The sequence below is a fragment of the Paramormyrops kingsleyae genome, chromosome 13 (assembly GCF_048594095.1).
Source record: "Paramormyrops kingsleyae isolate MSU_618 chromosome 13, PKINGS_0.4, whole genome shotgun sequence".
NCBI lineage: Eukaryota > Metazoa > Chordata > Actinopteri > Osteoglossiformes > Mormyridae > Paramormyrops > Paramormyrops kingsleyae.
Genome location: NC_132809.1, coordinates 5,493,262 through 5,507,844, shown reverse-complemented (window position 1 = coordinate 5,507,844; position 14,583 = coordinate 5,493,262).

Below are 14,583 nucleotides of genomic sequence, written 5' to 3'. Positions count from 1 at the left end.
ACTGGAGGATACAGCCACACTTTATATATGTAATTTGCAATGCTGAAAGTTGTTACTGTTTTTTAGCCCATTGAACATTGAGTGCCCCAGTAGTGTTGTTGGGTGACAGCATTTGTCATTCTTATGGCAGCATGAGTCACTTTTGGGTGAATTGTGAAACGTTTTGGTGGTTGTAGGGCATTTTGCACCAAAGGTTAAGTGATGTGCGGACATTGGTACAGCCCACTGTGTGAAGTGTTGTGAAAAAGTGGACATGGTATTGAGACAAGTGTGAAAATGATTGGAAAAAACTGTAATGTACTTAATTCCAGAAGCAGATACTGGCACAAGCTTATTCTCTGTCATAATGGTACCATTGGTTTCTTTGTATACTTTTTATGCACCTGGATCTTGTTTTTCAGATACAGCAGCTGGTGTGATGATACAATGTCCAGTACTAAGATGCAGAAGCTGTCTTTCTGTTACTCTTTCCTTTTGCTCTACTTTTTCTTAAGTTGTCATGTATTATTTTTCTTTCCCTGTTTTTCTCTCTTTGTTGCCATGCTGTCTTAACAACCTCTGTAAAGTGAAATGTCTGCATGTTGTATGTATGTTGTCTTGAGTGCACTTGTCCCTTATGTCCGCACATTGAGCCTTGGAGAAACGCAATTTCGTTCTGCCTGCATCTGTCTTTGTACTGTTGTATGGTGTGAATGACAATAAAGTTTCACTTCACTTCACTTCAGGTTTGTTTTTGTATCTCGACAATATATTGTTTTTTTTCTTGGATTGAACAGGACTGCGTGCAACATATCCATGTGGTTCTTCAAAGGCTCCTTGCGAATAGGTTATTTGTTAAGTGCAAGTTCCACCATCACATGGTCTCTTTTCTAGGTTTTGTCCTTGCAGAAGGCATGGTCCAAGGCAGAAGGGGTCAGCCAGTGGCCGCAACCCCACTCCCAGTAGGAGTTGCCATGATTTCTAGAGTTTTATCAAGGGTTATAGCACCACCATCCACCAACCGGGGGGGGGGGGGGGGGCTGCACTAGAGAAGCCAGAGGGCTGGTTGCATGTAATCTGAGCAAAGACACATGGAAACCTGGGTTCACTCCCCTGTCGGAAGCTGGATGTTTGTCACTGGGGCTAGGGTATTCAGTACCTGGTGGACTAGGAGGGTTACGGACCGAAGGATCGTTCCTGGGTACCAGCTCGTTTTATCCTGGATTTGGCCTTGATCACTGATATCGTTGTCATCCTAGGCACCTCATCTGCCTGGAGTACTGGGGAGAGGGTACTGTCATGGACTGCTCTGGGGATGCCCAGTCGTCATTCCAATGACCACACCCCTCTGGGGTTTCATTGACAGGATACGCTTCCTTGGGGAAGCCTCTGTGTTTGGCGCCTCTTCATGGTGTGTCCTGGGGTCCTCTGCCCTCCAGTTACTTACTCTGGTCACTCTGCATCGCCAGTTACTTCTCAACACCAAATTCTATCAGCTGTCAGGAGAATCCCCATGCTGATCTGGAGCAATTTCTGTTTAACAAAATTCTGCTAACAATAAAACCGGTTACCTGCAGCTGGTCTGTGTCAGTGTTCATCTTTTGCAATCATCAGACAAAACATCACATAAGGTAGCAAAACATTAAAAAATAGGGAGCATCATCTGGTGTGTGGATTCCATCCTTTTTCACCATAGGTTTAATCTCAACATTGGTGGCCACGTTCTCACAAAAGTACCCACATTAAAAAACATTTTGATTATGTTCTATTTATATTAAACTTATTTATTCAACATTCTTTCCATTTTTTTAACATCACTTAATACTTAGTATTTCAAGAAAATTCTTGGTCTTGGTCTTGACTGGTCTTGAAATAAAACCTATATGTCCTCTATGTCCGAGACTGAGTGGTCTTGAGACCAAGGCCGGTCTCGAGTATTACAACAGTATCAGATAGACAGGACTTTGTACAGTATCTCACAAAAGTGAGTACACCCCTCACATTTTAAAAAATATTTTATTATATCTTTACTTTGGGCAAAACTGAAGATATGATTCTTTGATACAATGTAAAGAAGCCAGTGTACAGCTTGTATAACAGTGTACATTTTCTGTCCCCTGAAAATAACTAAACACACAGCCATTACTGTGTAAACCGCTGGCAACAAAAGTAAGTACATCCCTAAGCGAAAATGTCCAAATTGTGCCCAATTAGCCATTTTCCCTCCTTGGTGTCATGTGACACGTTAGTATTACAAGGTCTCAGGTGTAAATGGGGAGCTCTCACACTGTCTCATACTGGTCACCGGAATTTCAACATGGCACCTCATGGCAAAGAATTCTCTGAGGATCTGAAAAAAAGAATTGTTGCTCTACATAAAGATGGCCTAGGCTATAAGAAGATTGCCAACACCCTCAAACTGAGCTGCAGCATAGTGGCCAAGACCATACAGCGGTTTAACAGGACAGGTTCCACTCATAACAGGCCTCGCCACGGTTGACCAAAGAAGTTGAGTGCATGTGCTCAGCATCATATCCAGAGGTTGTCTTTTGAAAATAGATGTATGAGTGCTGCCAGCATTGCTGCAGAGGTTGAAGGGGTGGGGGGTCAGCCTGTCAGTGCTCAGACTATACGCCGCACACTGCATCAAATTGGTCTGCATGGCTGTTGTCCCAGAATGAAGCCTCTTCTAAAGATGATGCACAAGAAAGCCCACAAACAGTTTGCTGAAGACAAGCAGACTAAGGACATGTATTACTGGAACTATGTCCTGTGGTCTGATGAGACCAAGATAAACTTATTTGGTTCAGATGGTGTCAAGCGTGTGTGGCGTCAACCAGGTAAGGAGTACAAAGACAAGTGTGTCTTGCCTACAGTCAAGCATGGTGGTGGGAGTGTCATGGTTTGGGGCTGCATGAGTGCTGCCAGCACTGGGGAGCTACAGTTCATTGAGGGAATGATGAATGCCAACATGTACTGTGACATACTGAAGCAGAGCATGATCCCCTCCCTTCGGAAACTGGGCCGCAGTGCAGTATTCCAACATGATAATGACCCCAAACACACCTCCAAGATGACCACTGCCTTGCTAAAGAAACTGAGGGTAAAGGTGTTGGACTGGTCAAGCATGTCTCCAGACCTAAACCCTATTGAGCATCTGTGGGGCATCCTCAAACGTTAGGTGGAGGAGCGCAAGGTCTCTAACATCCACCAGCTCATCATGGAGGAGTGGAAGAGGATTCCAGTGGCATCCTGTGAAGCTCTAGTGAACTCAATGGCCAAGAGAGTTAAGGCAGTGCTGGAAAATAATGGTGGCCACACAAAATATTGACACTTTGGGCACAATTTGGACATTTTCGCTTAGGGGTGTACCCACTTTTGTTTTATTTTGAGGGGACAGCAAATTTACATGGTTATACAAGCTGTACACTGGCTTCGTTACATTGTATCAAAGTGTCATATCTTCAGGTTTGTCCCATGCAAAGATATAATAAAATATGACAATGCTATTTTTTCTTTTTTATCAGACATCTAATTTTTTTAGGTTTTATTCACCTGACATGTTTCGACGTTCACTGTTGTCTTCCTCAGAGTGTTACCGGATGTTGTCGGTAACTCATTAGTTATCAGCTGATGTTCTCGAAGGCGTGGCCTTCCCGTCTGGATTGACGGATCGGTCACGCCTTCAGCTGTCTGTTCGTCCCCTGTAGGATGTCACTCCAGGTGTGTGAGAGCATGTATGCTCCCTCATCCCGGTTGATGGTCCTCGGGCTTCGTTTCCGGATCTCCATGGCCTCCCTTATCCAGCGCTGATGTTTGTTGTCTTCTGTGCGGATGACTTTGGCATTTCCCCAATCCATGATGTGGTTCTCCCTTTTGCAGTGATCTGTTATGGCTGATTTGTAGTTTACCTGTTGTGCCTTTTCTTTTACGGTCCGGGTTTGTCTTATTGCTGTCTCCTTTTCACACTCCTTCTTATGTTCGCTCTTCCTTGTAGAGAAACTCCTCCCTGTCTCCCCAATATAAGTTTTATTACATGATTTACATGGGATCTCATAAATAGTATTGCATTTGTTTTCCGGATGTACTTTATCTTTAGGATGAACCCTGTGCTGCCGGGATGAGAAAGTTATACCGGCCAGTCTGAACATCAAAAACCCGATTCCAACCAGAAACGCGGAGAAGATGATCAGGAAAGTACGGATGACTCTGGTAAAGGAACGAATACGGTGCATAATGGACAAACTCAAAAATGTAAACAGCGAACTGGACAGGGGGACAGAAGCTTTCATACGCCGGTATTCACAGAATAAGGACATGGAAACAGCAATACATGGATTTTTGGCAAATATACACGAGCAGGAATTTACCATGACAAAAAACCGGCAAATCAAGAAACTGGAAGGACTCATCGCACGGAAAAGGAAGGCGGAACAAGAGCGCAGGTACATCGATGACAAATGGATCTACAACATATCAAGGTACAAACTGTCACAAGTAGAACGCAGTATATTAGAAAAAGGACTCAATTTTGCCATTACACCTCGGAAAATACCGCAAGAAGAATTCATACTGGCAACTGAATTATCATGTGAAAAAATACAAGATCAGGGACAAAAAGCAGCGCTAAGAAATGCAATAGCTGGCATACTGAAAACAGCAAAATTACCGGCTAGTAACATCACCAAACAGGAAGCCAAAGCCATAACAGCATTAGCAAAAAATAAAGACATAACAATCCTCCTGGCAGACAAAGGTAGAACAACAGTTATTATGGACACGGATGAATATGAAAACAAGATGCAAGATTTACTCAGTGACAACGCATATGAGAAGTTAAGAAAAGACCCAACAGAGGACAAGAAAAAGAAACTTAAAGCATTGCTCAAACCGCTACTCAATGAAAATAAAATAGATAAACAGTTTTATAATTATTTGATACCCACGGCTAATGTCATCCCCAGGATTTATGGCACACCAAAAATACATAAACCAGAAATACCGCTACGCCCCATAGTAGATAGCATAGGTTCAGTAACTTATAATCTATCAAAAGCACTTGCTGAAATAATTAAACCATTGTTAGGACTTACAGACCAGCACTGCAAGAACTCAAAACAACTGGTAGAAGAATTAAACAAAATCAAAATGCAGAAAGATGAAATGTTCATATCACACGACGTCATTTCCCTTTTCACCCGAACACCGACGGAAGCCACTATACAGGTGGTGCAGGACAGGCTAGAAGCAGAGAGGATGCTAAGGAAACGCACAAACCTCACGGTATCAGACATCATTCAACTCCTGCAATTCATTGCCTCATCCACTTACTTTCAATTCAGAAATACAATTTATAGACAAAAGGAAGGTTTTGCTATGGGAGACCCACTATCGGCCATTATGTGTGGTTTCTTCATGGAAGAATTGGAGCAGAAAGCACTCGCCACTATACCAGTAGAATACAGACCAACATTATGGAAACGATATGTGGATGACATATTGGAAAAAGTAAAAACAGGATACACCCAACAACTCACAGACCATCTCAACACTATTGACAGCACCGGCAACATAAAATTCACACATGAAGAGGAAACGGACCAGACAATAGCATTTTTAGACCTAAAAATACTACACACAGAGGATGGAGAAATAAAAATCAAAGTACACAGAAAACCCACACACACGGACCAATACTTAAACTGGACTTCTGAACATCCCGTTATACATAAATTATCAGTAGTTAGAACATTACATCAACGTGCAGAAATAATCACAGATAAACAGGATAAAGAGCGGGAGGAATTGCATATACAACATGCATTGAAGGTATGTCAATACCCACAGTGGGCAATATCTAAAGGGGCAAATCAGGTCAAGAACAAAAACTTACCGAAGAAGGAGTATAAGCAAAGCAAAAAACAAGAACACAGAGGAGTGGTAATCTTGCCATACATCAGAGGAGTAACAGAACGTATTCAAAGAGTTTTTAGGAAGTATAACATTAATACTCCATCAGATATTGGTTCATCCTAAAGATAAAGTACATCCGGAAAACAAATGCAATACTATTTATGAGATCCCATGTAAATCATGTAATAAAACTTATATTGGGGAGACAGGGAGGAGTTTCTCTACAAGGAAGAGCGAACATAAGAAGGAGTGTGAAAAGGAGACAGCAATAAGACAAACCTGGACCGTAAAAGAAAAGGCACAACAGGTAAACTACAAATCAGCCATAACAGATCACTGCAAAAGGGAGAACCACATCATGGATTGGGGAAATGCCAAAGTCATCCGCACAGAAGACAACAAACATCAGCGCTGGATAAGGGAGGCCATGGAGATCCGTAAACGAAGCCCGAGGACCATCAACCGGGATGAGGGAGCATACATGCTCTCACACACCTGGAGTGACATCCTACAGGGGACGAACAGACAGCTGAAGGCGTGACCGATCCGTCAATCCAGACGGGAAGGCCACGCCTTCGAGAACATCAGCTGATAACTAATGAGTTACCGACAACATCCGGTAACACTCTGAGGAAGACGACAGTGAACGTCGAAACATGTCAGGTGAATAAAACCTAAAAAAATTAGATGTCTGATAAAAAAGAAAAAATAGCATTGTCATAATTACTTTAAGACATAATGAATATAATTGAAAGATATAATAAAATATTTACAAAAATGTGAGGGGTGTACTCACTTTTGTGAGATGCTGTATATACTACTACTGTGTGGGTGCATTGGGCCTATTTCCTAATTCTGTATTATCATAATACATGTTTTTTTCTGCAATGAAAATGTAATTAAACCTGGCTTATAAATAAGAAAGGTACCTGTATACATTTCATACACGTATGCATGTCTTTCTGCAAGCGTCATTCACTCGTGAATCACACTCTCCAGCTACGTCACCAAAAGGAAGCAGATTTGTTCTGATGATAAATTATCACCTTTTATCACCTTGGCAAGTGAGCAAAAAGTCTTACTGACTCAGGGCAGCCAGTTCTGCTTACTGACTTGCCCTGTTTCTTCACATTGCCAGCTCAGCTTTCTTAACTGCAGATGAAGGTGAATGACCTGCTTGGCCCAGTGATTGATCATAGTCATTCAGTTTAGCAAAGTAATTCCAGACCAGTGTGTATACGTTAACAATGCTCATTCTTGCTGTGATTTCAGAAAAGGCATCCATGCATGTAGCAGAAAAAAGCAGTTTATGAAATATAAAGCTGTACATTCTCAAATACTGTTTAATAGTTCCACAGAACACCATTGATGTTTAGATGTGTAAGCAAATAATGTTGAAAGCCATTTTGTAGTTACTTTCAGTGATTCTGTTTCTTAGGAAAAATGTATTTTAGCTCTTAGTTGTTTCTGTGATATTTCAAATGGCAAAAGGGAATAGATTTGCTAAAGAAAAAAAATACAATTCTGAAGATTTTATCATTACAGTAAAAATATTTTTCAGATAAGGATAACACACTGAACATGGGTAAGTGCTATAATGAATTGTCAGTCTTCATTTAAAGCTTTGTGTTTCCTTTATCATGTTTACATTTGAAATTTTTAATCAATCTGCTGTTTGATCGTTGGCAGCGAAGGTCAATAATCTTAATATTTTAATGTGTTTATCAGCTGAGTGCTCCCTCATAAGTTAATTTCACAAAGGTAATGTGCATTGTGAAGAAGCGTCAAATCTGAATGAAACAAGACAATGCCCACACGCTCATTGTCATTGTTGGTAAAACAAAGAAAAAAATAAGTCACATTATCACTATAAGTATAACTGCAAAATGTATCCAAGAAATATTTAAAGAAAAGGCTTTTTTATTGTAAAGTATATATTTGTTTCGAGAAGGATATTCATAACCCAAATCCAGCATATGTACAATAACCACAAATATCTTAAACTAATATTACTCTTTCAATTGTAGGTTTATATGGTATATCTAAATTAGCCTTAACATTGTAACACACATGTGATGATACAAAATTATTTAAGCAAAAATGTGAAATGAAGGTTAGGAACCAGATTTGACAGCTATCTGTGATGACCGGCGTGCGGGCGAGGGGGAAATCAGGCGAGAAAGCCGTAAATGCGACCAAACGGGGTTTATTTTGGAAAGAACAGCAAACAGGGGCGCACACGGCAAACTCACGTCAATAACAGACCTGGGGAAACAGACTTGAATGCAGACTAAATACAAAAGACAAGCAGAAAATAACAGGCAACAGGTGATCACAATTGGGAATTAACACGAGGTAATGAGGAGGGGCTTGGCACACAGGAGGATTGGACGAGCAGGTCATGACACTATCAGAATGTCAGTGACTTTAATGGTTGTATAGTGGATCTTTTATAAAAGGACAATTAAAGCTTTATCAAATATGTTTAAGATAACATATAAACAATTTGCTAAGCAAAACATACTTTACCCTCATTCCACACCACATCTCAGGATTGAAAACGATAGTACTATAAGTTATGCTATTTCTTTTCTCTTTTTTTAAGCAAGCCAGACAACAACACATTTTGTACAGAGGTAAAATATATCCAGTGCCTAAAAAAGTAAAACCATAAAAAAGTGCATGTTTCTGGTGCTGACAGATTTATGCAATATTAGACAATGAGAATGCTTAATTCTACCTCTCCATTAATCACAATTTATTTTTATTTGGAAATAATTCTACAAACACAATGATTTGTGGTATTAATCAACTTTAACATTTATTGCTCAAAAGGAAGGAGAATAATCTTGTCACGATCCGCTCCGTCCGATCCCGATGTGTGCCACGCCCCCTCATTACCTCGTGTTCATTCCTGTTTGTGATCATCTGTGTCCTGTTTCATTTGATTAGTCCTGTGTATATTAGTCCGCGTCTCCCCATGTATGCCAGATTCGGCATTGTATTGTCCGTGGATGTCTCTGCGTGCTTGTCATTTGCCAATTAAACCCCGTTACCTGACTTCCTGGCTGCTGTCGCCTGCTTCCCGGCTCGCCTCCGTTGCCGAACGTGACAAATCTGCCTTATAAATTGTTTTAAATTAAAAATAGACCGGTTTCTTAATCTTTTCCCATCTCTCCCCCAGGGGTACCCATCCTTGGGATAACATTAACTGGGATATACTAAAGCCCCCATTTAGAATGTAAATAGGAGAATGGATGTTTTCCCCTTACACAGTACCGCACCTCAATAAAAAAGAGGAAAAAATGCAGTAACTACAGACTAAGTATTGAAGTAGTAATTGTACTGTGCTCTATAACAAAGTTTAATTTACCCTTATCTATTCATACCCATAGTTTTCTATTTTACTATTTTACATTATTATACTACTCTCAGTTCTCTATGTGAGCACATTTACATTGTCTGCATCTGCTTTAAAACAATTTATGTAAGAATAAAGTGTAATGTTGTGTGACTTCCTGGAATTTATTTTAGATTCACCACTGTGCCCCAAAACACGAACAATAATCAAATATTTATCTTCAATACAAATACAGTATACAGGTACATGTATTATCATCTTAGTTTAGCAATGTTTCCAAATTTTAATGAGCACATTCCAAGTAAAAGGCACATAAAGAACACAGAAAACAACAGATGTTACCACAAATTAGATCAATTTTAGGTACAGTAATAGTAGTTTGATGTATAGTACTGTATATCATGTTACAACAAATGATGAAATTAAATGACAATTCTTAACTTCTGACAGTCAGTGTCACGTCACTGAGGGCAGAGCCAGACAGGTGCAATCCAGCAGGAGACAATTAACCTCCTTTTAAAAGGAGAACCAACCTTAACTCCTGTGCAAAGTATTGCGCTTATGATTCCAAGCCTTACCGAGCAACTCTCCTGTCTCTCGTCTGCCCGATCGCCCGTATCCTACCTGTCATCCTCATATTTGCTCCTTACCTCTGTACCTTCCTTCCCTAGCCCAGATCCAGAACCTGACCTACCTGACCCGTCGAGTCCAGCTCCTCTCGTCCTCCCTTACCTGTGTGTTCTCGTCCTGTGTTTCTTCGTTGGACTGATCTTCCCGGTAACAACTCCTCCTTCCGAACCACGACTACGATCATCGCACGCCACTTCCCCACTTACCTGCAAACCACCTCGTTGCGGGGCTTTGCCCCGCTCCTCGATCGCCCCTCGATCATCTGGGCTAAAGATCATCGGGAGCCCGCCTTCTCCGTTTACTGTCATTCCTGTCTGCCTCTCAGTCTGCTTATTAAACTCCTGTTTTCCCCGCATACCTGGATCTTTGTCTCTTTCTCGGATCAGGGAGGTCAGTTAAGAATTTATGTGGGGAGAGACGGAAAGCCCAAATAAATATTAAAAGTAGACACTGTAAAAGGCCTACCATTAGTGGTCTGTATTTGAATGCTAGGAGTATTAGAAACAAAATTAATGACTTAGAGGCTTTAATTTATTCAGACAATTACGACATTATAGGAATAACTGAAACATGGATGAGTGACAATGATGGTGATGAATATAATATGGATGGTTATACGTTGTTCCGTAGAGACCGGATAGGCAAGAAGGGAGGTGGTGTTGCAGTATACGTAAAAGAAAACTTGCAGGCAAGGGATCTCACTGATAAAAATAAAAATTCAGAAGCTGTATGGATCAAACTTGATGCTAAAGATTCAAATGGCCTAATTGTCGGGGTTTGTTATAGGGCACCTAATGTAGCTGTAGAGGAAAGCAGAATATTATATGATGATATCAGGATTATGAGTAATAAAAATGATGTGGTGGTTATGGGTGATTTTAATTTACCTGGGATACAGTGGGACACAGTCTCTGGCTCTTCTGTAAATGAACTTGAGATGGTGGAATTAGTACAGGATTGTTTTTTTACTCAGTTTGTTAATACTCCTACCAGGGGAGAAGCCCTTCTTGATCTCGTTTTTTGTAATAAGCAGGATAGGATTGGAAAATTAGAGGTTTTAGACCCATTGTACGGTAGTTATCATAACATGGTTAAATTCGAGGTTAATTTTAGTGTCCGAAGAGCAAAGTCTAAATTAAAAGTATACAATGTTAGGAAGGCTAACTTTAATGGTATGAGACGGAAATTAGAAACTGTAAACTGGACAGAGTTAAATAGCAAAACAGTTGAAGAGGCATGGGAATTTTTCAAAAGCACATTGTTGCAAGTGCAAGAGGACTTCATACCTGTTTCCAGCAAAACTAAATCTAGGAAACGACAACCAAGGTGGTTTACTAAGGAAATTAAGAATAAAGTCAGGAGGAAAAGGGCTCTGTTCCACAACTGGAAAATAACTAATGATTTCAAAATCAAGCAGGAGTATCTAAGTCTACAGGCAGAGTTAAAAAATGACATTAGGCTATCAAAGAGGGATGTAGAAAGAAAAATTGCATTGGAGGCTAAGCATGACAGTAAAGGTTTCTTCCAATATTTTAACTCCAAGAGAGCACTAAAAGCTGAAATCACTAATTTGCAGGATAGTAAGGGCCTTATAATTGATAACGAAATTGATATGGTAAACGAGTTTAATGATTATTTTTCAAGGGTGTTCACAATAGAGAACACAAGTAACTTACCACCAATTAATACAAATACAGCATCGTCTATGACCAATATATGTATAACTGAGGTTGATGTGATACTAAGCCTAGCTAAACTCAAAATAAATAAATCGCAGGGGCCTGATGGCATCTTACCTTTAGTCTTGAAAGAGATGAGGGATATTATTAGCCAACCTTTGACTTTAATATTCCAGAAATCATTATCTGCGGGTGTGGTACCATCAGATTGGAAGCATGCTAATATAACGCCCATATTCAAAAAAGGGGATAGAAGTAATCCAGCAAACTATAGGCCAATCAGTTTAACTAGCATTACTGGAAAAATAATGGAAGCTATAATTCAAGTGAAAATGGTAGATTACCTAGATGCAAATAACATTATAAAGGATAGCCAACATGGATTTAGGAGAGGTAGATCCTGCTTAACGAATCTGCTTGAGTTCTTTGAGGAAGCTACAAGTGAAATTGATCACAAAAAGGCCTATGATGTGATTTACTTAGATTTCCAGAAAGCCTTTGATGTTGTCCCCCACAAACGGCTCTTGTTAAAGCTGCAGGAATTTTAGGAACTGTGGCAGCTTGGATCAAAAACTGGCTAACTGATAGGAAGCAGCGAGTAGTTATTAGAGGCACTATGTCACAGTGGGCCTCCGTTTATAGTGGGGTACCGCAGGGTTCAATTTTAGGACCACTATTGTTCCTAATTTACATTAATGATATTGACACGAATACATACAGTAAACTGGTTAAATTTGCAGACGACACTAAGGTGGGCGGGGTAGCAGATACTAATCTAGCAGCAGAGGGGCTTCAACGGGATCTGGATTTAATTAGCGAATGGGCTGATACTTGGCAGATGAAATTTAACACAGATAAATGTAAGGTAATCCATGCAGGGAGCAGAAATATACAGTACAGATATTTTATGGGTTCCACTGAAATAAAGGTAGCTAATTACGAGAAAGATCTCGGTATGTATGTTGAAGCTTCCATGTCCCACTCTCGCCAATGTGGGGAAGCAATAAAAAAAGGCGAACAGAATGTTGGGTTATATCTCTAGATGTGTGGAGTTTAAGTCAAGGGAGGTGATGTTACACTTATATAATTCCTTGGTAAGACCCCACCTAGAATACTGTGTGCAGGTTTGGTCACCATACCTCAAGAAGGACATTGCTGCCTTAGAAAAGGTGCAACGAAGAGCTACGAGAATGATTCCTGGTCTTAGAGGAATGTCTTACGAGGAGAGGTTAGCGGAACTGAATCTGTTCAGCCTTGAGCAAAGGAGACTAAGGGGGGATATGATTCAGGTCTATAAGATTCTAACGGGTCTGGATGCTGTTCAGCCAAATGACTATTTCAATATTAGTCTAAATACTAGAACTCGTGGCCATAAGTGGAAATTAGCGGGAGAACATTTTAAAACAAATTTGAGGAAGCACTTCTTTACACAGCGTGTAGTCAGAGTATGGAATAGTCTTCCTGCTATTGTAGTGGAAGCTAAAACCATGGGTTCCTTTAAATCAGAGCTAGAAAAGATTTTAACAACTCTGAGCTATTAGCTAAGTTCTCCCCAAACGAGCTTGATGGGCCGAATGGCCTCCTCTCGTTTGTAAATTTCTTATGTTCTTATCAAACGTTACAGTCAGAGGAGTTGAACAGTTTAAATTATGGTGGCCCTGGGATTGAATATGCTATTCATCTTCATACATTTCCATTTATATCACTGTTAGAGGTCTGATTTTAAACTTAAATAGCATTCCTTTATGTGCCATCTCTTTATGTTATGTGACTGTTGGAAACGTCTTCCTTTCATATGACAAAAGGTTATTCTCTAGTTGCTGCTTTTTGCAGCAGTGCCTTGAATACTCAGCACCATAACACACTTTGTCACTCCTGATATCCGAGATGTAGTTTTTAGTGGTTTTTAAAGTTGCATGTAATGAAGTTAAGATTCGTCAAAGACCTTAATCCTTAACTTGGGTACACAAGGCTTGGGTACACCCTGGACAGTGTATCAGTCCATACACACACACAATGTGATAAAAACCTGTTATTTTGATGTTATGGGGACCATTTTTCAGTTCCTCAAAAGGGGAAACTTAACTTTATAAAAATCTGTGACTGGACTAACGGTTTTGAAATGTAGGAGGCAGACGTGGAAAAAGGGGGGCTCCGGGCTAAACTGAACTTTATACTGCTCAACTTGACGCATAGTGTATATTTTTAGGTGACTGTATTGGAGCGTCACATACGATAATTGAATAACTTAAAATGAGAGGCTCGAAACAAAAACAAAAGGGAGGACAACTGCTGGTAATGAGGGCTAATACTGGCCTAGCTGGCAAGCTAGCATCGATGGCCGCCATGTCATCAGCGACTGAAACAACGGTAAAGGAATACACAGCAGAAAAATGCACTGCAGAGGCGCTTACGATGCTATAACTTATTTCGGAGCTTGGAAAACAAAGATCCTCTCTGTTAGAAGACATGGCGGAACTTTTTCAAAACTCAGTTAAGTTGCTACAAACATCAGTGGATGCCCTACATGAGACGGTCAATACCTTTCAAAATCGTCTAACTGAAACGGAACGTATCGCCGGAGAAAATAAAAAAAAACTTACGATAGCCGAAACAGAGATTAAATCTCTGCGCGCTCATAATGGAATGCTTTTTGACCGAGTCGAGGAACTAGAAAACCGATCTCGTTGGGCAAATCTAAGGATTATAAATGTACCAGAAGGCAGCGAAGATGGTCAAAATACAGCGACTTTCGTGTCGGAGATGTTAGTGGAGATTATGGGAGCCGATGCGTTCAACAAACCTCCGGAGCTCGAAAGGGCACATCGCGCTCTTGGACCCAAACCATTGCAAGGGAAACCCCCGAGACCGCTTGTCGTATGTTTTCACCGGTTTCAAGAAAAGGAACGAGCACTACGTTGGGCCAGGCAACACAAACTAAAGTACCAGAGAGCTACAGTGAGAGTGTACCCTGATCTGTGCCCAACACTGGTGAAGAAGCGCACTGCCTTCAAGGATGTC